We start from the raw sequence: 24,426 nt of genomic DNA, 5'->3' as shown, positions 1-24,426 counted from the left end.
GATCGACTGTGTTGTTGAGGCGGACACACTGGGAGTCTGTGACACATGTTGATCTCAGAAGCATTCTAGGAGTTCTTCCTCGCTGTTACCAGGATAGTAATATCATCCGATTCTGAAGAAGAGCAGAATGATAGGTTATTTTTTTTTAATATTCTTTAGGACATTTTATTTCGGGAAAAGTTGAGGTGTTTCTAGGTGCAGGAACTTTCAAGTGAGTTAGAGTTTGTCTCTGGCAATGTAAGTGGATTAAGTGTGATACTGTGAGGGAATAAACTATTAGAGGATCCGAGATGGCCAAAGGATGTTGATGGCCAAAGTAAAATACATTTAGGTTACCTATACACACGTGACGAATATTCTTTTTTTTGTCTCTCGGGAATTTGTGAAGCAAAGGGTTTAAGTAATTCATTCTTTAAAGTTATGAATTGCATGGAACCTGCTTATTAGTGAATCATAGGCTTAGCAAGTGGGTGGTAACTTCCAGATGTGATTATCCAATGTTTAATCATCAGTTTGGTACCTTTGTTGAAGAGACAGTGAAATCAGTTGACTTTTTAAACAAATGGTGCTTCATCTGCCTGGCCCCTAAGTGTAGGTTGCTGTCTGCAGTATGTTGAAATGTGTTTCAACTTCCAAGTGAGTTGCTCTGCTTTTTCCCAGGATAGGATTTGACTCTTCATGGAACAGTGGCTCCATCACCATTAGTAACTTTCTCTGCCTGGACAGATTTCCTAGAGACAAAGGAAGGAGTCAGTCAGGGGAGCAAGCACTCCTCTAGGCTTTTCATACTGGTGTGGAAAGAGTTCTTTCCAAACTTACTTTTAAAAATCCCCTAGGAAGGAAAGATGTTATTTTAAAAATAAAAAGGCGGGGGAGGGGGTTTACACATTGAGTTTTACTTATTAAAGCCTTGGAAGTAGTTGAAAATCAGTTGAGTGTGTATAAGAAGACTTAACTTAGAATCAAGTCTTATCTGCAGCTTCAAACGATAAAATTCAGATCTTTCCTAATTTAAATACCCTGAAGTATTGTAAACTCAAAGTAAAAGAAAAAAAAATGTGTGTATAGGAGGTGAAGGCCCTTCTGACTCTTGGAGTTTTAAGAGCAAAACAGTGTGATAAAAAATAACCTATACCACCACCTAGAGTCTGTTTGTTAGTTTATTGCTCCAGAAGTTTGCTTAAATTGACATGCTTCTTATGGTTCCAGTATAGTAAAAAAAAAAAAAAAAGATTAAGTATTGCAAGCTTTCCAAAGGCCATCCAAGAGAACAATTATTTATGTAATAAATAGCAACTGCCAATTTAAATTATCTGTGCCACCTTTTGAATAGAAAATTATTATGACATACCAAGTCAAGTGGGCTAGTCTCCAAAAGATATTACTTTAAAAGAATTTAAAAGAGGGAATTTTCGGTTTGTACTCCAAGGTAGATTGTCTGTGATATCAGATGTTCAATAAACCTTACAAATAAAGCGCCATTAGATCCTTTTGAAATCCAGCAGGAGCAAAAACCATGCTGAAACAATGAGGCCCTGACAGTTATAGAAATTCTGGAACTTAAAAGGTTAAGGAGAATGTAGGCAATAGTAGAGTTGTGGTTCAGAGATGGGAGTCAGGTCAATCAATGTGAAATAAAGTGATAATCCATTTTGTTCATACTTTATATGTAGTAAAGCAGCCTGTTACTGGAGACTTAAGGGAGGCAGATTTGCTGCCATGTGGCTTACTACATTGTCCAAGGAGGAAGTGTTGTTTCACCTTTAAATGGTGTAGCCCTAGAGAAAGATGGCCTCCAAGATCTTTAATTAAATATCAGTTGAACAGAAAGAACTGGAGCACTGTATTAATTCTGTCAAACATCACTATTTTAGAACATTGAGGACAACTAAAAATGAATTAACTCATATCTGAAAGCAGAGTTTTATGGGAGGTGACAGATGAGGCAAAATATGTCAATCTAATGGAACAAATAGGAAGATAAGGAGATATGCCATCCTCAGCTTTTTAGAAAGAGGAGACTGAGGGAAGGCTATTATTAATTGCACAGATTCCTTTGCAAACCGGCACTTAGAAAACTGTGATGTAGAAGTAATTTTAAATCAGAGTGACTAGGACACATGAGGTTAAAGGAATAAAGTCTTCCATTTGTTTTTAAAAGATAAAGATTGTTAAGCACTTCTTTTTAAGAGGTCCAGAAAAGCAGTAGTATTTAGTGTATAATGTTAAAAAGGCAATTCTGATTAAAACGTTTACAAAATATAATTCTTAATAACTTAGTTCACTTTACATTGTGATAAGGATCAGATGGACTGTTCAAAGTTTTGATTGCCTGACTTAAGTTTTTAAAGTATGGGTTAATGGAGGTTTATTTTTCTCTTTCTACACTCATTCCTCCTGTCCATTTTGCTCTCCCTCCTATCTTCTCTGGCATAAAAGAGATTCTACAAGTTTTGGTATTTTCTTCTTTTCCCTGCCTTAAATTTGTAGCTTCTCAAATTTTATCTGTGGAGGTCAGGTCAAGTTTCTTTTATTTATTCTTTTATTTTTTTCCAGTCACCTAGGTTACTGATATCAACCAGGTATGGATTTTACTTTTTAAATTAATGCCTTACTTTTTACATGGATAATAACTGAGGAAAAAGCATTTGCTGTCTTGAAACTCTGTATGCTCAGGTCTTCCACCTAGCAAAACAATTATTTAAAAAATATTAATTACTTTTGAAAAGTCAAACATTTTCAGCAGGCTAAGGCTGGGTTATTTGCAGGGTGTGGATATTTGGATCTGTTAAATAAGATTTATTTTCTTAAGTAGTATTTTTTTTTGAGGATTGTGGGGATATGGGATGAGCAAACTCATTCAGTAGTATTTAGATAAAACAACAATCAGAAATCTAACACCAGGATGGTCACTAAGGCTTGAGAAGGTAAAAGCTAGGAGTGTCAGATGGTGAAGCAAGCCAATGGAATGGAGCTGAGGATTTTATCCAGGGGGTGGAATGAACAAAAAGTAAATGGAGGAGAGAGATCTTGTTTCCGTATCCTGTTTGCATCTGATGCTGAAGCAGAGACATGAATTGCTGATGGTAATGGATTCCCTTTTATGAGGCCAGCAATATTATATAAATAAATAGTGGTTGTCTGAGGCAGAGAAAAATGACAAGTTCCTCATTTGTGCATATGCACTCTTTGCTTTTGAATATGTCTTAAGTATATCTAAAGTAAATGGTCAAAATTAGGGACTAGCATGATACCAGGAGTCATCCTTTGCTTTGGTGAAACGAATGAACATTAAGTCTCTTCTTTATTCTTTAAAGATCTGGAGTTTCACATGGATCCTTGTCAAACAAGGAAAATGAGTTCCTTGATGGGGTTTGGGTGGTGAACTGAAGAAATCTTTTATAGGATCTTTGATAGACTTGATGCAAATATAGAAGAGTGTTTTCTTATTGTTAAAGGCGAGGAGAAATTGAGACCAAAGAGAACTGAAGTCCTACCAGAATTTCCTTGCAAGCTGTTAAATAACTGCCTGTTTTTTCTTTCTTTGAAATTTAATGTTCAATTGGATAGATCTTGAATGTGCAGCATTGTGAAGATTAGAGCCAATTTACAACAGAAATCACCTCAGGTTTTGCTACAGGTAGCAAAGGTAGTTACAGGTTTCCGTAATGAATATAGATTCTGAGTAGGATAGTATACTAACGTGTGACTGTTACACCAAATGCATTGATCCCCACACTTTTCTGCAAATATAATGAATAAAACATTACAAAATTGGTGATATTATAGAAAATCATTGCACCAGAAACATACTCTAGTTTTCCTTAAATTCATAAAGCAGAGAACAGTAATATAATTGAAAGTGGGATAGTTTTACCACTGTATTAGGAACTTGTTGAAATTTATCCTTTGAATTATGCTGGAGATAGTTAGCTAAACCTCTTGAAAGAATTGTTAAAAAAAAACAACAAAAAACAATTTTGAAGAACTTAGAAATTTGGCAGTTCAAACATGTGGAGGAAAAAAGGGCCTGAACTCTGGGCCTGGGCGCTGTCCCTCAGCTCTTCAGCTCAAGGCTAGTGCTCTACCACGTGAGCCACAGCACCACTTCCAGGTATTTCTGCTTATGTGGTGCTGAGGAATCAAACCCAGGGTCTCATGCATGCGAGGCAAGCACTCTACCACTGAGCCACCTTATTTTTAAATAATTTTAAAAAGCACCATCATATGTTGAAATTTAAGCTAGACAGGTGATTGTAATATCTACTCATTATTCACTGGTTCTTTCTTTCCTCCTTTCCTCCTTCACTTTCAGTTTCTAGGGCTGAGGTAAAAGGGTTTTGTTCAACTTGGAAATAAAGTTGTCTCTGGCAGAGTTATTAGTTGTGTTTGAAATTATAAACTATCATGGTTCCATCTCCCTAGAAAATTTTTAACTTCTTCCACCTCAGGGAATAAAAGCTCTAAGTTAAAATCCATCTTGCCTCTTTAACTTTGTGTTGTTTAGTAAAAAAAATCTTTGCAATGAAAGGAAGAAAGCCTTATTTGCCCTGAATTCTCTGTGACTAAGCCCAGGGTTTCAAGAAATATTAAACTTGAAGCCTTGAGAGGAATTTGAGTCATCAGCTTAAGATACCACGGGGACAGGACAACTCTGATTGACCTGATGTAGGTGTTTATTCAGAGCTTTGCTGGAAAGGAGTCTCTCACTCTGAGCCTTCTAATTAAACAAGTCATTTCTCAGCCACCTGGTAAATGATAGTCAAGGCCACTGCTTGTTTTCAAAACTGTAATTTTCAGCTCCTGCAAGCTATTGAGGGCAACTCAGTGGAGTTTGGAGCTTGTGTTAGTAGTCTGCTTTGATTATTTTATTTGTCTTGTTTACCAGCTAAGTGAGAGTACTAGATAAAGGGCTGCTAGTTAAGTCACACGCAGAGACTAAGCTAACTACTTACATTTATGAACTTTCAATTGTGGAGCTTGTCTATATGTAATGTATGAACATGTTAAATATGTTACTGTATTAAATGTTAAACGGTCATTTATTAGTGAGAGAGGAGAGAGGGGGTTATGTTGATATGCAGTCTTATAGTGCTTACAATGTGGATAAGAACCTGGCATGTAACAACACACATCTGAGAATTAGAAGTTCAGAATAAAATATTATTTTTCTCTTAAAGAATGTCTCAAAGGAGAAATGTACAAGGGATGGTAATTGGTTTGTGCAAAGAACCCTTTCTTAAATGGTTTGGCGCCTTAATTTAGAATTTCTAATAATCTGTAATGAAGAAGTAGATGTATAATGGGGAAGAAGCAGGACAAAAGGTTAAGAGAATCAAGAAAAAGTATTTGGAGGTGTGTGAAATACCCCAAACGGGAAATGGGAAAGCAGCGTTCACATATGAGTTAATAGCCTTTGCCATTTTTGCCCTGAAGGCATTATTTACACAATGGGTCATACAGGTTTGATTTTTGAATAAAATTTTAAAAATTCTCTTAATCCATTTTTATTTTTTAGGTTCTTCTATTAACTCGACAAATGGTACAAAAAATAATAGGTTCTTTTTATCTCCATGGACAATATAGCATGAGTAGATTCTGAAGTTTGGACTCTATGTCAATATATGCTATGGTTTTAAGCATATGGTTTTTAAAAGTAAGAAACATGGAATAGAAAGTTGTCCAAATGCTTGGACAATTTTTTTTTTAGCTTGTGGGGGAGGAGCCCGAAAAGGAAGAGAACTATTGTTTTGAGGGCAAGTGTTTTGTGCCTGCCATTGTAATAGCTCCTTTATATACATTTTCTCAATTATTGCCTACAACCTCCCTGAAATACATATGCTATTTTCTCTGGTGTATAGATAAAGAAATGTGAGAGGTGTCAGTAACTTGCCTGAGGCCCTACAGCTAATTTCATTGATAATTTGGTTTTTCGTGAGAATGTGCCATCTTTTGAGAAGAAAATCAGTCACCAGCAGATTTTCAGGCAATCATGCTCCCTACCTAATATGTGACAATGAAACTCAGGCAGCATGTACAAATTACCCAGCCTGGGAAGGCGCATGGCTGTCAATTGATGTACTTAGTTCTCTCTGAGCTGTGCTGCCACCTGTACCACGTGTGTGAGAGAAAAGAGAACCTGGATACCCAAGGGCAGTGGCACCTTGCCCTCCTGGGCTAGCTCTGCTGAAGTGTGCCACAGAATTACTGCAGTGCTCTTTGAGGCAGTGAAAGCAACGGTGTTTCTTGATATAATTCATTAAAATAGCTTGTCATGGTCTTAATCTCAGTGTTCCCAAGGCTAATTATGTTTGTCCACTTCAAGGAGCAGTTGTAACAAATTCAGAGCCATAGTTTTTCCTGGCTGAAAAGTAACAACCCTTGACTACGAAGGTTCTTACAGTAATTTTTTTTTCCCTTTCTTATTATCCTGGCTTCCCCCACAACAATTGTGTTAAAGATGGTGCAAGGTTGATACTCGCTGTAATACAAACCAGAAGTTGTGAATTGTTCAGAAGTAGAGAGATAGATGGTTGGTTTCATTGTGGGACTAGAACCTTGGAAGAAGAAGAGGTCTGAGTTAGGTAGGTTTGTGGCAAGCTCTGTAGTTTTTAGTATATACCAGGTATGTGTATTTAGTGTTGAGTCCATGAGAAATGGAGTTCCAAACCTCTTTACCTCTTTTTGCTTTCCTCATTTAAAATTTATGGAATTTTGAACCCCAAACCACTCTAGCTGAGTGGTTCTCTATACATTGAAAGGTACAAATGGAAACTATAATAGAGACATAGGATGAGTAATAAGGCATGTATTTGTAATATTTTCTAGCGTGCTCTGGATTTGGAATTGCTGAGTAAATGTTGGGAAAACAAAGATTTCATATAAAGCTGAAAGGAATGCTTTGTTTCTATTTTTTTTATGAGAAGACTGTATTTTGGCCAACAAAGAGAGAAACAGTTAATGTGAGGTACCTGGGAGAAATATTTTTCTTCAGCTTTAGATATATATATTTGTATTATTTCTCTAAACCATCCATGCCACTTTGTGGAAAAGAAAAAAGCTGGTTGAAATAGACGGAGTGTAGCTGATGCCAAACATGGGATTGAAATAAGTCTTTAATTCGCTATCCAGTTCATTCCCAATGGCTGCATATTTGGTGTTATTCAAGCAAAACCCAAGGCATTGTCTGGCTGTAGTTCTGAAAAAAAATTTTTCACATCGCCTGGCAATACTTGACTGCTAGGGATCAGTGTTATGTTTTATTTAAAACATTTTTTTTTCAATGTTGAATTTCTTTTGCCTGGACTTTAACACATTGAAATCATTTCATAGAAGACTGTGACCAAACGGTATGGATGCTATGAACTTCAGCACTCTTCTCTTAGAAGCATCGTTCCTACCTTCTCCATTATTAAGCAAACAGTTTATAGAGGCATCCTTTCTATGAGAGGACACACGGTGGAGTTTATAAATCAAATAGTGCTAAAAGCTAAAGAACACTCAGCACATATGTACCGTTTTCTTTTGTTGATCCTCTTTTTTCTTTTTTGGCTTCCTTTCAGATGTCCCATAATTTGGCAAATTCCTAGCCCATTTTCTTTAATTGACTAGGAATCCATGTGCTAAAACTTGGTAAATTAATACTTTATCTTCCAATGGTTTCTCTTTTATTAGTGTAAAATTTCTAACACATCATCATTTAAATAAGTTGAAAGTCATTTAGATGGCAATTAGGTTGACCCAGAGTGAGAGAAGTCAGTCTTGGCTTATTGACACAATTGGTTTATTTGTTTTTGTTTAGGCAGTCTCAGGAAGAAAAGTTTGGGAATCGTGTGTGAAGGAAGGTTACCCACCTTTGTCAATGGATCTAAGAGTAAAGCCCAAGCTAAGGCCAAGACAGGATCTATTGTGATCAATACTGGGTCCTGAGAAGTAGAGTGTGAAAGGGTCGATACATTACCTTGGATCTAGTACCTTAAATCCTTGTAATCTTCAGCAGTCTTGAGTCCATTTGATAATTCTATAATTCAATACAATTTTGTAGGCTGAGAATTTTGAAGAGAGAAGTATGAAAGCATGCTTTGTTTATACATAGGCATTTAAAGTTCTGTTTGAAATGCAGTGTCAGGGGGGTGGGATTGGGTACTGGTGGGTCACACCTGTTATCTTATCTACCCAGGAGGCTGAGGTAGTTTGAAGCCAGCTTGGTTAAGAAAAGTCTGAGACTCTTACCTCCAGTAACTACAGAAAGCCAAAGTAGTACTCAAGTGGTAGAACACTTGCCTTGAGCACAAAGAACCCAGGCATAGCACCCAGACCCTAAATTCAAGCCATAACACCTGGGTGTGCAACCACACAAGCAAGCAAACAAGTAAGCAATAGGGAAGCTTTCTTTTTGTAGATGAACCATCAGGTACTTCTACTTGACTGATATAAGCAGAACACTGGTCTAATTTATAACCTACAACTATCAGTGGAGGTGTTTGGGTCTTTGGTTCAATTGAGCACATAATGCAAAGGTTATGGACCCCATTCCTGCTTTCTATTATAGAAAGTAATAAATGAAGGGACATTGTGTAAACAAGCAGTGATAATGTGTTTTGTATCCTAGATGATCACAATTCTTGGGAGAAAGAAGAGAGTAAAGCTAGCAATAACCCCTTCTTTATGTGGCCACGTGCAAATTGCTTGAGGGACAGTAGGTAAGAGTATTTAAAGGCTTACTGCAGTTCCCAAGCCTGAATCAGTATTTTCCTCTGTGCACGCTGTAGTGTGCCTCTCCATCAGACTTGCCAGTATCTGTTTCCTCAGTAGACTGTAAGCTCCAGGAGCTTACTCATCGCTGTATGGCCCATTCCTCTATGCCTGGCCATCTTCAAGGCTCTCTGGAAACACTGGTGATTAGAGCTGTTCCCATCCCTATGAAGGGTAAAATCTAGCTCATTTAAGTCAGGGGGTGGAGCTTTTATATATTTATAGGGAACAGCTCTTTATTATATGTAACGTGTAAATAATAGTTCTTCTGTATCTCTTTAGTCTGTTTGATTTAGCCCCCTTTCAAGAATAACACTGTAGCCTTAAAAAATGACCATCTTTCCACCCTCATTTGTTATGAAAAGGAAAAATGAAACTGTTGGTGACACTGCCATTGTCCCTTGAAACAATTTGCTATAATCTTGAATGTATTCAAAGTATGGACATTGTAATATGTTAGAAAACATGTTCAGCAAAACTTTAGAGGCAACATTTAATTTCTTTTTTCTTTTTCTTTGTTAAGGGAGTGAAGCAACCTATTTCAAAGACTTTTAGGTAGTATTCTTAGGTCACTTCTAGTAGTCAAAGGACCCACTTGCTTGACACATTGAATTATGTTGGATTTGACTGATTGGTAACATGAAATCATCTCAAAATTTCCTGCCTGCCATTATTCCTGTCTTCAATAACCTTAAAAGTTAGAGGCTATCAAGGATGACTGATAATCCAAAGCCTGATAAAGTTACAGGAATTAAGCAATAAATGAAACCCTTTTGTTAGGTTTTAAAATGTAGGATTTGGGGGAGGGAAAGTAGGGGAAAAATGAGGTAAGGGGCAACAAGTTTGACAAGAAATGTACTTCTTACCTTACTTATGTAACTGTACCCCCTCTATACATCATCTTGACAATAAAAACCAGAAAAATGTAGGATTTTCTGACTATTAAAAATAGAATATTAACCAATAAATAGGGTAATATTGTGATGTCATCGTGCTCTTTAATTATTAATTGTTGCTGATGAAAGGCAGAAAATAAAATTCAATTGAAGTTGACTCAGAAATTTTACATGAGAAATTAATTTCCAAATCTTAAATAAAGGACATTTCCTGGATAAGTGTTTATAGCATTGTTTTTAATGGATGCTTTAAAAATAACTTCAACCTAGTTTCCTGCTTTTGGAAGACCAAGTTTTTCACCAGAACTTACTTTATCTATGCTTGGCAATGGATGTCTCTAAGCAAATGTTTCTTTTGTTTTGACCACTTGCCTATCTGCATATTTTACATTTTAAACACCCTTCTACTATACATGTTTCATTTAATGGAAATTTTCCTTAAACTTTGTACACCTTAGGGTTGTCAAGGCAGAAAATGACAATAGCCATTAATATTGAGAATAATTTACAAAGATGGGCCTTTGGACCATCCACACGGAAGAATCTTTCTAGAATTTTAACTTACTATCCATTGTTTTTCATGTTTAGTGTAGAGTTTAACATTTTAAGTCACTGATCTTTTAGTGTGTGTTATAGGGAGAGTGGTAGAATTTTCTCTAGTTGAATGAAGTGAATGGGGGGGAAATAGTAGCACATATCACTGAGTGATAGAACTGAGACATCTGTGATGATTATGCTGGTGGAGAATACATGTGAAGCTATAGAAACTTACTGTGAATTTTGAAGTGTTTTGTTTTTTTAGGATTGCTATGTGAACAGCCATCTTTAGTATGGAAGTGTGAAAAGTACTTGTCCTTAAACCTGTGAATTTGTCCAATACTTGTGATCACTTAAGTTGTTGGCTGTATTTAGTACTTCAGTGAAGCATGCAGAAAGGAAAAAATAAATACATTATTCTTACATATTTTTGAGTGTTGCAGGATTTAGCAATTCTTAGTGACCATGGCGTGTGAGAGGAGAAAGGAAAAATTGCTTCTACACTGTATTAAATTATTTATTTATTTAGATTTGTCTTTTTAATATGTTCTGGAAGATTTGAGAAGTGACAATTTATGGTGAGAATACTAGTATCCTTAGAGTGCTGAGTGGTTAAACTGTTGATTAGATATATCATCATGATCAGCATCATCATCATCAATTTGCTGAGGAAAGACTCTGAAATGGTTCCTTATTTGAAATTTTCTGGTTGTGACTTTGTTTTGTGGAAAAAAATTGGGGGCAGAGCATGGATGAGTTGGGCTAGAATAGCAATGAAATTCTTAACTCTCGGAGAGTCAGAATTACCTCGAACAAACATGAGGTTTTATTTTTTGAATGTATGGAATATCAGAGTGCATAGAACTTAAGGCTAGGAGGATGTTTCTTATGATTTTTGAACTTGACATTTAATATTTTACAGCAAAGTTTTTAGTTTAACATAATTGAACTTGTACTAGATAGGGTTAATAGGCTAGAACAAAAGGTCAAAGAATAAGGCATTAGGCTTAATTAAGGGAGAGCAGGAGTGGCAGGAGTGTGTGACAGTTAAATGGGTTTCCCACAGACTAATGTCGGTTACAGTGCAACCATGCCTCAACTTAAGTGGGTTATTTTGTGCAAAGGGCAGCAGTGATTAGCAGTTTGACATGCCAGACACTTCTGGCCAATCCCATCTGTTTTAGAGGTTAAAAAAGCACACCTTTATGAGCTGATGGATTGATTTGTGTGCCCGTCTGGTAAAGATTAGAAGTCCAAGGCCAATGGCAGTAAATGTCAGTTATAGAATATCGTACTTTCTTGGTTGGCTCATTGTTTTAACCGTCAACTGTTTTATAATGGGGGATAACTGCAGTTTATGGAGTTGAATGCAGGATGGGTGGGGGAACAGGTGAGGGAGGAAGAGAAATATTTCCTCGATTAAATTATGCATTAACATATTCCATAACAGGTGTTTCAAGTTTTATGAAGTGTTTTTGACCTGTCCATTACAGTGCAAAGTCACATTGTTCTTTTGTGTTAGTTGAGCAGCAGTGGCAATTCGGGATTTAACTTTGCATACAGAATTGCTAGTTTTTTTTTTAAAGTTACCTTCAAGCAGTTGGATCCTATATTTTTTATATCTTTTTATATATATATATATATCTTTATATATGTATATATTAAAGTGATCACTTTGTTTATTTTGACACCCTGGTGAAAGGGAAAGAAAACAGGAAATGAAGATAGGTATGCACATGCATCAGTGCATGTATACACACACACACACACACACACACACACACACACACACACAGAGTTCTGTATTCTTTTATGTGGTTAGTCAGGTGCAATCACAGAGGAGAAACAAGAGAAGCTCCCGAAAATGGTGCTGATTAGACTCATGGGTCATTGGAGATATGGCATGCTATACAGGCAAAAGGAGAGAATGGCAGCATTGATCAGTGCAGTGGGCAGAAGAGCTAGTGAAAAGCTTAGATTGTAAGGCTTGTTAGAAAAGCAAGCCAGAGCAGTGTAACCTTTAGGAGTTATACCTTTGTGTGTGTGTGTGTGTGTGTGTGTGTGTGTGTGAATGAGTATGGGAACTTGAACTCAGAATCTTGTGCTTTCCGTTATTTTTTTTCCTTCATGACTCGTGCTCTACTACTTGAACCATACCTCCAGTCAGGCATTTTTGCTAATTTCAGATAAGAGTCTCACAGACTTTCCTTTCCCAGCTGATTTTAGACTACAGTCTTCACATCTCAGCCTCCTGAGTGGCTAAGATTATAAGCATGAGCCACAGGCACCAGCCTCCTTCATTGTCTCTTAAGAGTTGGCTAATGAGTCTTGCAACACAGCAGATATTTTAAGTATCAGTCATGATGGCAGTTTCTGTATAAAAGAACCTTAAATGGAAATTGTTTTGAGATCCAACTCTTCGCCCTCTTGAAAATGACCATGTGGCAATTAAAATGGTCGCATACTAAAAAGAAGAGCTAGCCCCCAAGAGACAGTGATAAAGGTCATTCAATTGTCACTACATCATAATTTAGAGAACGTGAAACTGTTATCAATGTAAGCATAAATATATGCACTTTTTTTTCTGGGTTTTGCTGTATTCACCCAAGATTGGATTGCATCTTAACCAAAACTCGAATTTAACTTTTTTCTTCATGGAAACTATGAGAGTGACGGCATTCATATAATCCATTTCCAATTCAAAATTGTAGCTCATTTAAAGATATACAGAGGTTAAGTTGTGGTTATAAAGATAGGCTTTTGCACAAGGCAAGTTTTATGGGGTAGAATTTCAGATATTGTCCTCCTATCCAATCTGTTAAGAGCATAAAGTAAATCAGTCTTTTGGGGTGAGCAGAGAAAGAAGTTCTGGAGAGAAACAAAATACTGTATCAGAGAATTATCTTCAATCTGAGATTTCATTAAAAAAATAAGTAAACAGGAACAGAACATGGTTAACATGGTTCCCAGCTTCTGACTGACCTCACATACTCTTATCAAAGAAGTGGGAACTAGCAATTTCTTTTTGCATAGTTATGAAGTTGCTCATCTGATCTTGAGTTGCTTCTTACAGAAAGAAAACCAAAACACCTAAAGATGTGGTCAAGTTGCGTATAAATAATAGTTGATATTTTATTAATATTAATATTACGTGTAGTTAATATTTTGTTAACTATGTATGCATTTATTTTAAAATTTAGCTCATCCATCCCGAGTGGAGTGGCTCAATTCATAGATAGAAGTTGAGAGATATAATTTCCTTTTTTAAAAGGACAAAGTGACACCATGGTATCAGAGTTTAAGAATATTGAAATAAACATGCATTCATCCTGTGTTCTTTGTACAGAACGATAAGCTGCAGTGATTTGGATGGATTGTTTCATAGTTTCATGGAACAGCCTTGTGCTTCTCTGTAGGGAGAGAATGTACAGCAATATAAAGTTTCTAATATCATTGCATCTCTTTCCCTAAGTCATTTTTAAATTAAATAAATTGGCTTCAGTTATATAAAAGTGCTTGGGTTGCAAATTAAATATGAGAGATTTACCTCATTTGATAACAGAAGCCTCTTAAATTAATGTTCTGGTGATATTATGTTTAAACCTATTACTACCACTTGAGACTCCACATTTGTGTTAATATTGTAAACATTGTAAAAATACCTTTATTTATTGTGCTAATATTGTAAACATTGTAAAAATACTTTTAGTGCCCTTTTCTAGTAAATTCAAATACCAATGATATCTAGCTTGAATTTTATTAAAGGTAACCCTTTCAATAGAGTTAACTGTTTTTGATATATTCAAATTTATTTTTGAAGAATACACATTGTCCCCTATAAGTGATGATAGTTGATTTTTGTCAGTCTGTTGTATTTTGTTTTCTTCAATATTATTTGGTATGAAATACATACAGCATATACCTCTGAACAAATTACCTGAATTAAGTTTTAAATAATGAAATCAGCAACTCTGAATATACTTAACATCCTTGGTTTGCAAATATTTTCCTAAAACTGTTGTTTTGTGCCTTGGATTTTAGATTTATGAAATGCTTACCAAAAAAAAAAAAAGGAAAAAAAGAATAGTCCTATTTGTGTCTTAATTTTACATGCTGGTAGGGTACAGAGTTATTTTTGGTTTCTAGGTAGATTAATTTTAATAAGAAAGCTATAATATGTGGTGCATTTTTTCAAATATATATTCTTAATACATTATATGCACTTAAAATCAATGCATGTATATGTATGTGTGTGTGATTTATTTCAAGAAGAGATGGCAACACTTGTTGATTGCATTAAGCAGCTAGTAATTCCTAATGAGATATAGAGAAGGTGCTTCTACACTGTTTGAAAAGGATTGCTCTTCCTCAGTAAATTGTATATATTCTGCTTTTTTGTATTCTGTGACCTTGCAGTCAATGACTTCAGCCCAGAATAGTTTCAAAGTCATGTAAATGAAGGCAATTAAGGTATTGCTTATCATCTTACATAGTTCAGATGAAACCTTATTGGATAGAGTCTGTTTGCTTTATGAGGAAGGTCAATATAAGGTTAAATTTTATTACACTAAATGATTTGGTAATGTTTTTATTTAGCTGCTGAAAAAGAGGTGTCCTAATAGAAAATGGTAATACACACTATCTTTCTCTCTCCCTCCTAATTCCTCCCCCTCCCTTTTTTCTTTCTTTCTCCTATCACATGGAGAATTTTTTCAGGGTTTTTCTGTTTTGTTTTTCCTCCCTGATTATAAGCTGTTTTAAAGAGATGCTGTCTGTTTCTAAGATATTGAAGACATTTCCACTTAGGTATAATTCTAGCTATAGTTGATGTATACATGTAGGTAATATTGCTTGCTACTTCTGGTAGTTTTGGTGTGGCTGATACATGTACTTTTACCGTGCAAGATGTTGCAGGACTTTAAATAGCAGGAATTGAGAACCTTAAATCACCTGGGCAAATGGAGAACCTATGGCATAATTTGACCAAGTGTCGGGGGCTGGGACTGTATCAACATAGGCACTAGAAGTTTTACTCATAAAAACGGAGTGAATTGAAGAATTGAGTGAATGTCTGTGGAAATATATAGTAATCAGCAGAAAGACAAGTGCTTTTCGTTGTAGTTGGCCCATACAGCTACTTCCTTTCCTTTCAAAGTATTAGTATTATTTAAGATTTGTGATTAATTTATCAGCTACAGTGAGGAAAACAATAAGGAAAAGCAACCTTGAGAAAATAGTGGTTGATACTTGGCTCGGGGTAACATCCCACTAAGAAATTTGGTGTCTCTATATATGCTTCAAGGAGAATGAAATGAAGTAATAGGGAACAGTAGCTAGTTAGTTTGGGAAGGCTAGATTTCATGTAGATGGTTTCAATTTTAGTCAAAGCTGTGTTCTTGGGAATTGAGCATAGGCTAGAAATGGAGGAGGCTAGCTGTGTCAGTCAGATGTAAATGGCGGCTCCACATGGTACCCTGCTGTAATGGAACCAGAGAGTCGGTTTCCTATCTTCCTTAATACCTGCTAGCTTCACTGCTCATTGGCATGTTGACCAACTTAAAAGTTTCCACTATTGTCATCACGATACAAAAAAGTCTCTGTCTCTTGAAGGCCAAAAACTTTCATCCAGGTGGCTCAGTGGTAGAGCGCTTGCCTTGCATGCCTGAGGCCCTTGGTTCAATTCCTCAGCACCACATAAGCAAAAATGAAAAAAGCCGGAAGTGGCGCTGTGGCTCAAGTGGGAGAGAGCTAGCCTTGAGCTGAAGAGCTGAGGGACAGCGCCCAGGCCCAGAGTTCAGGCCCCACAACCTGATCCAAAAACAAACAAAAACTTTAATCCATTCTTTTTTTTTTGCCTGAAAATATAAACTTGTTCATGTGTGTTTGTCTGTCATAAGATTGGTTAATATTTTTCATTCTTTCTGATCCTGGAGAAGAATGGGGTCTTTACGATGATGGTTGTAAGATAATTCTAATATTGTCCTCCAAAAATCCACGAACTAAATTCCTTTTTATCTTGGCACTAAACTTCTCACATCCCTGAGAATAGATGACACTTGTATGCTAGCGCAAAGTCAGATAAATAGTGTCATTTTTTTGTAAATAGTTTCTTTTTTTAAGTTTTGTAAATAATTTTGTAGTGTAAACTGTGATTGGCAGTTCTACTCTAGGGGAGCATGTATGAGAAATTACAGTTTTAACATCGTTTTATCTAGTTTTTGAGATGATGTGTTTTAGTCAGCAGTGAAATTCCCATTTTAAAACACTACTGAAATGCACTGAGAGTAACTTAGAGTATTGAGATGCACGTAGAGTAACACATATTTCTTTTAATTTTCAGGAAGTGTTTGGATTGAAACCTTTCAGGACTCTTTGCAGGGCGCATAATTTTTACATTGGGAGAAACAGAAGGTATTGTATTTTATCTTACTTTTCTATATTTCCCCTCACAAAATGAAGTTTTTCCAATGATAGGAAAGTAAAAATTCTTATTTATTTATTTATTTATTTTTGGGTCTGTTCGTGGGGCCTGAACTCTGGGTCTGGGCGCTGTCCCTCAGCTCTTCAGCTTAAAGCTAGCGCTCTACCACTTGAGCCACAGTGCCACTTCCGGCTTTTTTGCTTTTTGCTTATGTGGTGCTTAGGAATCGAACCCAGGGCCTCATGCATGCAAGGCAAGCGCTCTATCACTGAGCTACCTTCCCAGCCCCAAATTCTTATTTATATTAAACTAATTCTATCCATTTTAATCATCTGAAAGATTTACTTTACTAAAAAGTTGTAGCTATTAGAGTATAGCAGTATAAGTCAGGTATAAGTATAGTGGTTGCTACTAGAAAGTATAGCATTCATTTAAAGAATACCTTGATTAGAAAATGAGATATTTAAAGTTCCTGTTTATGTAAGACAGTGTGACATCTACTGAACGCTTAGGCAGGCATCTCAGTCACCCCTGTCCGTGACAGCTCTCCCCTCCAATGTAGGGATCAGCTGCCATCTGTATTTCTGTCAGCCTGTTGGCAAGGCCCATAGCCTTTTTTCACCAGGCCACCTGGCTCTTCCTCTGAGCTTCCTTCCATCAGCTAAGTTCCTTCATAGCATTTCCACCTTTGTTTCATTGAGGTAGATTTGTAATTGATCTGCTTGTAGACCTAGTTATATGTGACATGTTGATGGGAAGAAAGGCTGTTAAAGATCATTAGTTGAGAAACTTACCTGCTTTTTCTTTTTTGTTTTTGTTTTGGTACCTTATTTTACGTGGGTAGCTATAACAAAATGGCATAGATTGGGTACTTTTTTTGTTGTTGTTATTTCTGTTTTTGTCGGTTGTGGGGCTTGAACTCTGGGCCTGGGCCCTGTCCCTGCGCTCTTCAGCTCAAGGCGAGACCGCTTGAGCCACAGCACCACTTCCAGTTTTTTAGTGGTTTATTGGAGATAAGAGTCTCATGGACTTTCCTGCCCAGGCTGGCTTTGAACCATGATCCTCAGATCTCAGCCTCCTGAGTAGCTAGGATTATAGGCATGAGCCACCGGCGCCCTGCAGATTGGGTAGCTTTTAAAGAACAAGTTTATTTCTTAGTTGTGAAGGCTGGAAGTCCAGCAGACTCCTTGTCTGCTGAAGGCCCCTCATCTTCATAGTTGGCCATCTTCTTGCTGTAACTTCACAGAGCAGAAACGGGTAGGAAGTGCCTGAGCCTCTTTTGTAAAGGTATTAATTCCTTCTCATGATGTCAATGCATTCAAGACTTAATCACTTCTTAAATACCCACTCCTGTGCACTACCATCTATAAATAGGCTTCAGTATATGAATCTGAGGGATACAAACACTCACTGTAGCATACCCCAAAGATGATTTGGATAAAGTCTGTGGTAAACAAACTCCTACTGATATGTATCCAAGTGCACTAGATACATGTTCATTGCTGTAACAAAACAACTTCAGCAGATTTCCCTTTGGTAGTGGGGTTTGAACTCAGGGCCTCACACTTGCTAGACAGTTGCTCTTCTTGAGTCATACTCCCAGCCCCTTTTGCTATTTTTCAGGTAAGATTCTATTTTTCAGGTAGGATCTCACTTTTGCCTATAGCCTGGTCTCATTTATGATCCTTCTACCTGTCTCCCGAGAAACTGAGATTACAGTTCTGAAACTCTTTGCCCAGATTGTTGGTTGAGAGAGGGTTTTTTTCTTCTGGCTGGCCTCAAACTACAATTCTCCCCCATCTCTACCTCCAAAGTAGTTGGCTCCTGTGCCACTAGCCAGGAGGAAATATTTCTTTTAGCTCACAGTTTTATAGGTTTCAGTCTATTTACTCGCCAGCTGCATTGTGTCTGTGCCCACGAAGAAGCAGTAGTAGATCATGGTAGCAGTAGTATATGCTTTTGCGAAACCACTCACCTCATGATGGCCAGGTAACAGAGAAAGACAAGGAGAGAACGATGCAACCCTCAGCGCTACAGCCCCAGTGACGTACATCCTCCAGCAGGCCTTGCTCCCAGTAGCCATTCACCTAGGAACTCATCAGTGGAGCAATCCATTGATACAGGTTATACCCTCATCCTAATAACTGTGACCAAGCCTCTCACAGAGGAGCCCTTTTCAGGAATACTTTATATTCAGACCAGAGCACCCTGGCTTCCTTCTTAGTGTCTCTCTCTACCTTTATAGCTCTGCTGACTTGCATTTTTTTCTTTTAAAAAACCTTTTGAGCCTGGCACTGGTGGCTCACACCTGTAATCCTTGTTACTCAGGAGGATGAGATCTGAGGATCACGATTCAACGCCAGCCCAGGCAGGAAAGCTTGTGAGACTCTTCCCTCCAGTTAACCATGAGAAAACTGGGGCTCAGGTGGTAGAGCACTCACCTTGAGCTGAAGAACTCAGGGACAACGCTCAGGTCCAGAGTTCAAGTCCCACAACTGACAAAAAAAAACAAAACAAAAAACAATACCACCACCTTTTTGGTAGACATCTAGCTTGGAATAGAAATAGATAAAGGAAGGGTATATAAATGCACACAATAAAATAATATTGTTTATGTTGCAGCGACTAGACCAATTGTTTAAATATATACTTATATACTGAATATTCATGGTATCTATTCATATAAAATAACACAAACCACTTTTACACATTTTCTGAATCACTTGTCAGTAGGCATTTCTGTGATTTGATGGAAGCAGTTTTTTATGGTAATAAACATTTGAAAAACTGTGTTAAAGCATGCTCACTACTGGCAAAGAAGCATTATTTTCCTCTGCTTGTCAGTTGCTTATATGCCTAGGTTTGCTTGGAGCTTTATCTTCCTATTATACTTCCCAGGTAGCTGGGATAACAAACAAGTAACACCATACCCAATTTGTTAATTGAGTAAGTTCTGACATTTTTTTTTTTTGCTCAGGCTGGTCTTAAGTCATGATCCTTTATATTTCAGTCTCCTGAATAGATAGGCTTAAGAGTGTGATCCAGTTGGCTTTTGTTTATATACCACTGTATAAAATGAAAAGAGTTTATCTTTCTTAGTCCACAAAAGGTACATTCTGAGACTTTCAGTGGATCCTTAAAACAATAGTACTGATGATCTTCATATGTACTGTGCTTATTCCTGAGCATATGCTAGGTTATGTGTATTTCTTAACTCTAGCTTGAAATATGGCAACAAAAGTAACACAGATTAATTTTTTCTTCTTAACAATTTCATGGATCAATTGTTCTTATGTACATCTTAGCAATTTATGAAGTAGGGAACTTTTACTTTTTTTATTTAAAAGTTTGTCTTTTTGGTATATGCAAATGGAGAGTTTCACTATTCTTATGCTTTGTGCTCCTATTAAGTAAAATAAGTGTTACCTGAACACCTGTACTGTGATAGAAGAGCTACTAAGTAACTAATGGGAAGTAATGAGGAGCAGAATGGATATTGTGGACAAAGAGGTAGTTCTCTTCATGGATGTGGCATGAGATTTCATTACCACTCACAATGACACGTAATGCAAAAACTTGCACATTATTTTTGGGTTTTTCCATTTAATATGTTTGGATCATAGTTGATCTCAGACAAACTCAATGAGTGCAAAGTAAAGCTTTGGATAAGGGGCAACTACTGAGTCATCCTTTCTTTGTCCATGGATAAGTTGATCAGGACTGCCTCTGGAAATCCACAGGGGCCCTCTTTTAAATGCCTTAGAACCTATGCATAGCAATTATCCCTAATAGTAAAATCATTGAACCAGTTAAGACTGCTATCTACTTGACCCAGTTCTCTGCTTTCATCACATTTCCCTCCCCATATCCATTTGTTTTATTGCAAATGTCATAATGTGATTAAACTGGCCTTTATTTCATTTTTGCAAAGATCTAGACCAGTCCAGAGTAGGATTGACAGTTTCTGACTTTCCACTTTAAGGTAAGGTGGTATATCAGAGTCAATAGTAATAATAGTTATTGATTTTCCCCTAGGGCACACGATTTCCAGAAAAACAATTAGTAAAATTCCTCATAGGCTTGCTTTTTCCTCCCATTATGTTGGAGTTATAGGTTTTAAATATGTTTTCTTCCCATATATCCAGGTTTAAAAAAAAGTTTTCAGTATAAGGTCCGTGTTTGGAAGTGACTCACTACTATTTGAATTTTTATAGGTTTGTATTTTGCTGAGTATAAGAAAATAAAAGGCCCAGTGCCAGTTCTTACTGGGTCAAGATTTATTTTAAAGTACCAACATTTCCTCGGCTTTTTGATACTTAAAAAGTCCTGGAGGGGGGAAAAAAGTTTTAGCAGGGTTTCTCCTTGTAAGGAAAATCCTGAGTGTTTATGCATTGGTACTAAGCGAAGAAGGACTTTATTAGATGGCATTTGTGAAACATATTACAAAAACAGACTGGCTTGAATTTGAATCCTACTTCTGCCTCTTCCCTGCAAATGACTCATCTTTACTCATCTGTAAACTGGATTATATCTATTTTTATCTATTTTATGGATAATGATTGAGGTACCATTAGACTTCAGTAGTATTAGAAATAGTTGGTATTTACTTGCATCTGCTTTGTAAAAGCTAAACATAATAACCAGGAATAACTCATTAAATAGCTTAAAATTTATATTTATATTTCATATTGGGAAATTTATGCTTATATAAATTTATATTTCATATTGAGAGTACAGTGTAGGACTAATTTCCTCCCACATATCCAGGTTCAGAAAAAGGTATTTGAATCTGCTTGAAGTTGTTAAGCTACCACCTTTGATCCCAAGAAGATTGAAATCAACACTGTCATGGTTTCACATAGAACCTGATAATCTAAGTGGGAATCCCAACTCTGGTATTCACTCACTGATAGGTTACTTTGGGCAGATGCCCTAACTAATGTTCATGTTCTGTTCTATAAAATGGGCAGTTCATAGTGTTGTTTTGGAAAATATAAATGAAAGCCTCATTTTTCTGTATGGCTGTTTGGGTTTCTCTGCCCATGGGGAGTTCTTTGATGGGCGATTAATGTTAGAATTTGGGGATTAAATAGTTTCTCATTTTATTTGAATACTACTTATCTCTTTGATTTATGTTAATATAAGGTAGTTCAAAGATGATTATTTTAATTTTTACCTTCTATTACTTTTTATCTGTACCATATTCTGATTCTCTGTCGTCTAGGAGATTATTTTACAAATATTTTAATATCATATATATTATTATTCATTTGGTAGTTTGACAGCAAGATTGCTGTTCCTTCTGCTAGATTTCTTATGTATTTTGGGTCCAAAGAAGGAGCAAGGGGGAATGGGAGAAAACTCTGTCCTTAAGATCAATATATTATAAGCCTTAAGCATATATCTATCTTCTCTAAAGTCTTTAGTTGAATTGATTCAATGAAAGTAGGTTGGGTTTCTTTTGTTTAGTGAGTTGGTTTGTTGGTTTTTGGTATTTTTGTGCCAGTTTTGGGGCATGAACACAGAGCCTTGAATTTTTGCTTGGCTTTTTCTGCTTCTGTTTGTTGGATTTTTCTGCCCTGGTGGCTTTGAATTTCTCTCCTCAGATTTTAGCATCCTGACTAGCTAGGATTATCAGTGTGAAATACCAATGCCCAGCTCATTGACTGTGTTTTAAAACTGTACCAATTTAATAATTCCAGTAGTACTAGAGAATATGGTTTAAACTTTTTGAAGGAAATCTCTTACTTTTAGTGGCTTTACATGTATTGTTTTTTCTGAGACATGATTAAATATTTTTTTGAAAATGATAGCCAAATGTTGATGTTACTTATAGAGTTAAGTTTATTTTCAAGTTTATTGTTTATTTTAAGTAAATTTCCCATTTCTAGTGGGAAATTGATGAATTTATAAGAATTCTTAAGTCCCATTACTAAATATTGTACAAAGAGGCATTGTAACATGTTACATTGTTATAAAACTTGAAGATTTCTAGATTTAAATAAAGTTTTAGAACGGCTACTAACTAAAATTGTAGGGTTTTGTTTTTGTTGTTTGTTTTTTGTGTTAGTTCTGGGACTTGAATTCAAGGGCCTGGGCTCTGTGCCTAAGCTATTTTGCTCAAGGTTAGCACTCTGCCACTTGAGCCACAGCTCCACTTCTGGCTTACTGTTGGTTAATTGGAAGTATAGTCTTAACAGATTTTTCGTTCCCTAGTCTGACTTCTTGAGTAGAGAGGATTACAGGTGTGAGCCATCAATACCTAGCTTTGAGTTAGAAATAAAAGCCCTTTGACTCAAATTAGTCCTGTGACTCAGACCATTATTGACCCACTCCGTTTCCAACTTGACCTGTAATGTAGGACTACTTGAAGAATGACAGGAGAGCATCTCACCTGGTAGGGTTCTCCACTTTACTCCTACAGGGCATTCACCTACAGTGTTATTTCCCCTTGTGTCCACTGTGTCTTTGCATCCTCTGTTTAATTCATCATCTCCTGAGTGTATTTGGCCTTGGGACCTTTCTCCTTCTTCCAGTGATTACATTTCCTCTCCTTCCCATTTTCTTTCCTTTGGATGAGCACGTACAGTTCTGCAGAACATCATTAGCTAGGTGGTAATATGGAGCATGATTTTACCATTTCAGTTATTTTCAATAATATATTTGGAAAGCCTTTGCTTTGACATATATTTATTTTCAATTTAATTAGGATCAGTGAAATGTTATGCTGATGTTTATAAGGTTCCCATGAGAAAAATGTGACTTAAAATTATGTGTCTTTTCCCTCAGGTGAATGAACCCACTTACATTTTAATTTATTGTGGGCATTTTACATGAAATTGTGTGAATAGTTGAAAAAATATTCTGTTAATGAAAACATAAGTTATAGAAGATTGTATGAATACTAACATAAAACAGTCAGTAGTATCTCAACTCACCCACCTGGAAATTCAAAGTACCAGTAGTTAGTTGTCCTAAAGATGTTCTCAAAGACCATTCAACCTGGTACTTTCCTTCCCTTCCCTGCATCTTGAACATGACAGTGGCAGTGTTCCTAGCTGCAGTCCGCATTTTCCTCTACTGTTTGAAGTACAGAGACATTTTTAGTAAGTTCCATTGGGAAAATTTGCATCATGTACTTAAGTCCATGCCCCTTATTACTGGAGTAAACATTACTTGTCACAAGTAGCTTGGCCTAATTAGGATTTATCTCCTAAGAGAAAGAGGGTGAGCTCTGCCAGCAAGTAAGTTTGAGGCCATAACATTTTCATATCCAGTGAAGATTGTAGTGTTTTTCAAATTTTTTCCAACTCTCCTCTGAGATCACAAAATAGTCAGGCTTGTGGAGTGCCTACTTAATGAATTATAGATGTTCTAGGTGCTAGGCCTTAGCACTCAACTAAAGAGAAGAAAATCCTTCTTTGTCTTTGTGGAGCTTACATTTTTTTTTTTTGTAAATAGACAAATCCATTCTATTTTCTGGTGATTTTTGTTGTTGTTGTTTTTCTTTGCATTGCTGTGGTTGGAACTTAAGACCTTGTACTTGCTAGGCAGGCACTCTCACTGACTCATACTTCCAGTCCCTCCTCCTGCTTCCAGCCAGTCTCAGACTATGATCCTCCTATTTTCACTACCTAAGTAGGTGGGATTATATATATATATATATATATATATTTATATGTATATATATATATATAAATGTGAGCCACCATATCTGGTCTATTTTTAGATAGGGACTCTAATATTTGGTTGGTCTGAAAAAGCAGTCTTCTTGTCTCTACCTTTCAAAAGGCTGGCCTTTCCAGTGTATACCACCCC

General features: G+C 36.5%; 1 protein-coding gene across 2 annotated transcripts in view; it reads left to right on the top strand.

Moving 5' to 3' along the window:
- Nrip1 (nuclear receptor interacting protein 1) overlaps positions 1–24,426 on the top strand; it is a 73,211-nt gene that overhangs the window by 993 nt on the left and 47,792 nt on the right. The window contains exon 2 of one of the 2 annotated variants that reach the window (XM_013031044.1): positions 16,528–16,598. The gene's annotated coding sequence lies outside the window, so the exon portion shown is untranslated. The remainder of the gene's footprint in view (positions 1–16,527; positions 16,599–24,426) is intronic. The other variant, XM_013031045.1, reaches the window with a different exon arrangement.

The sequence above is a fragment of the Dipodomys ordii genome, unplaced genomic scaffold (genome assembly GCF_000151885.1).
Source record: "Dipodomys ordii isolate 6190 unplaced genomic scaffold, Dord_2.0 Scaffold136, whole genome shotgun sequence".
NCBI lineage: Eukaryota > Metazoa > Chordata > Mammalia > Rodentia > Heteromyidae > Dipodomys > Dipodomys ordii.
The sequence above is the reverse complement of the archived record's forward strand: the minus strand, read 5'-3'. Positions and strand labels throughout refer to the sequence as shown.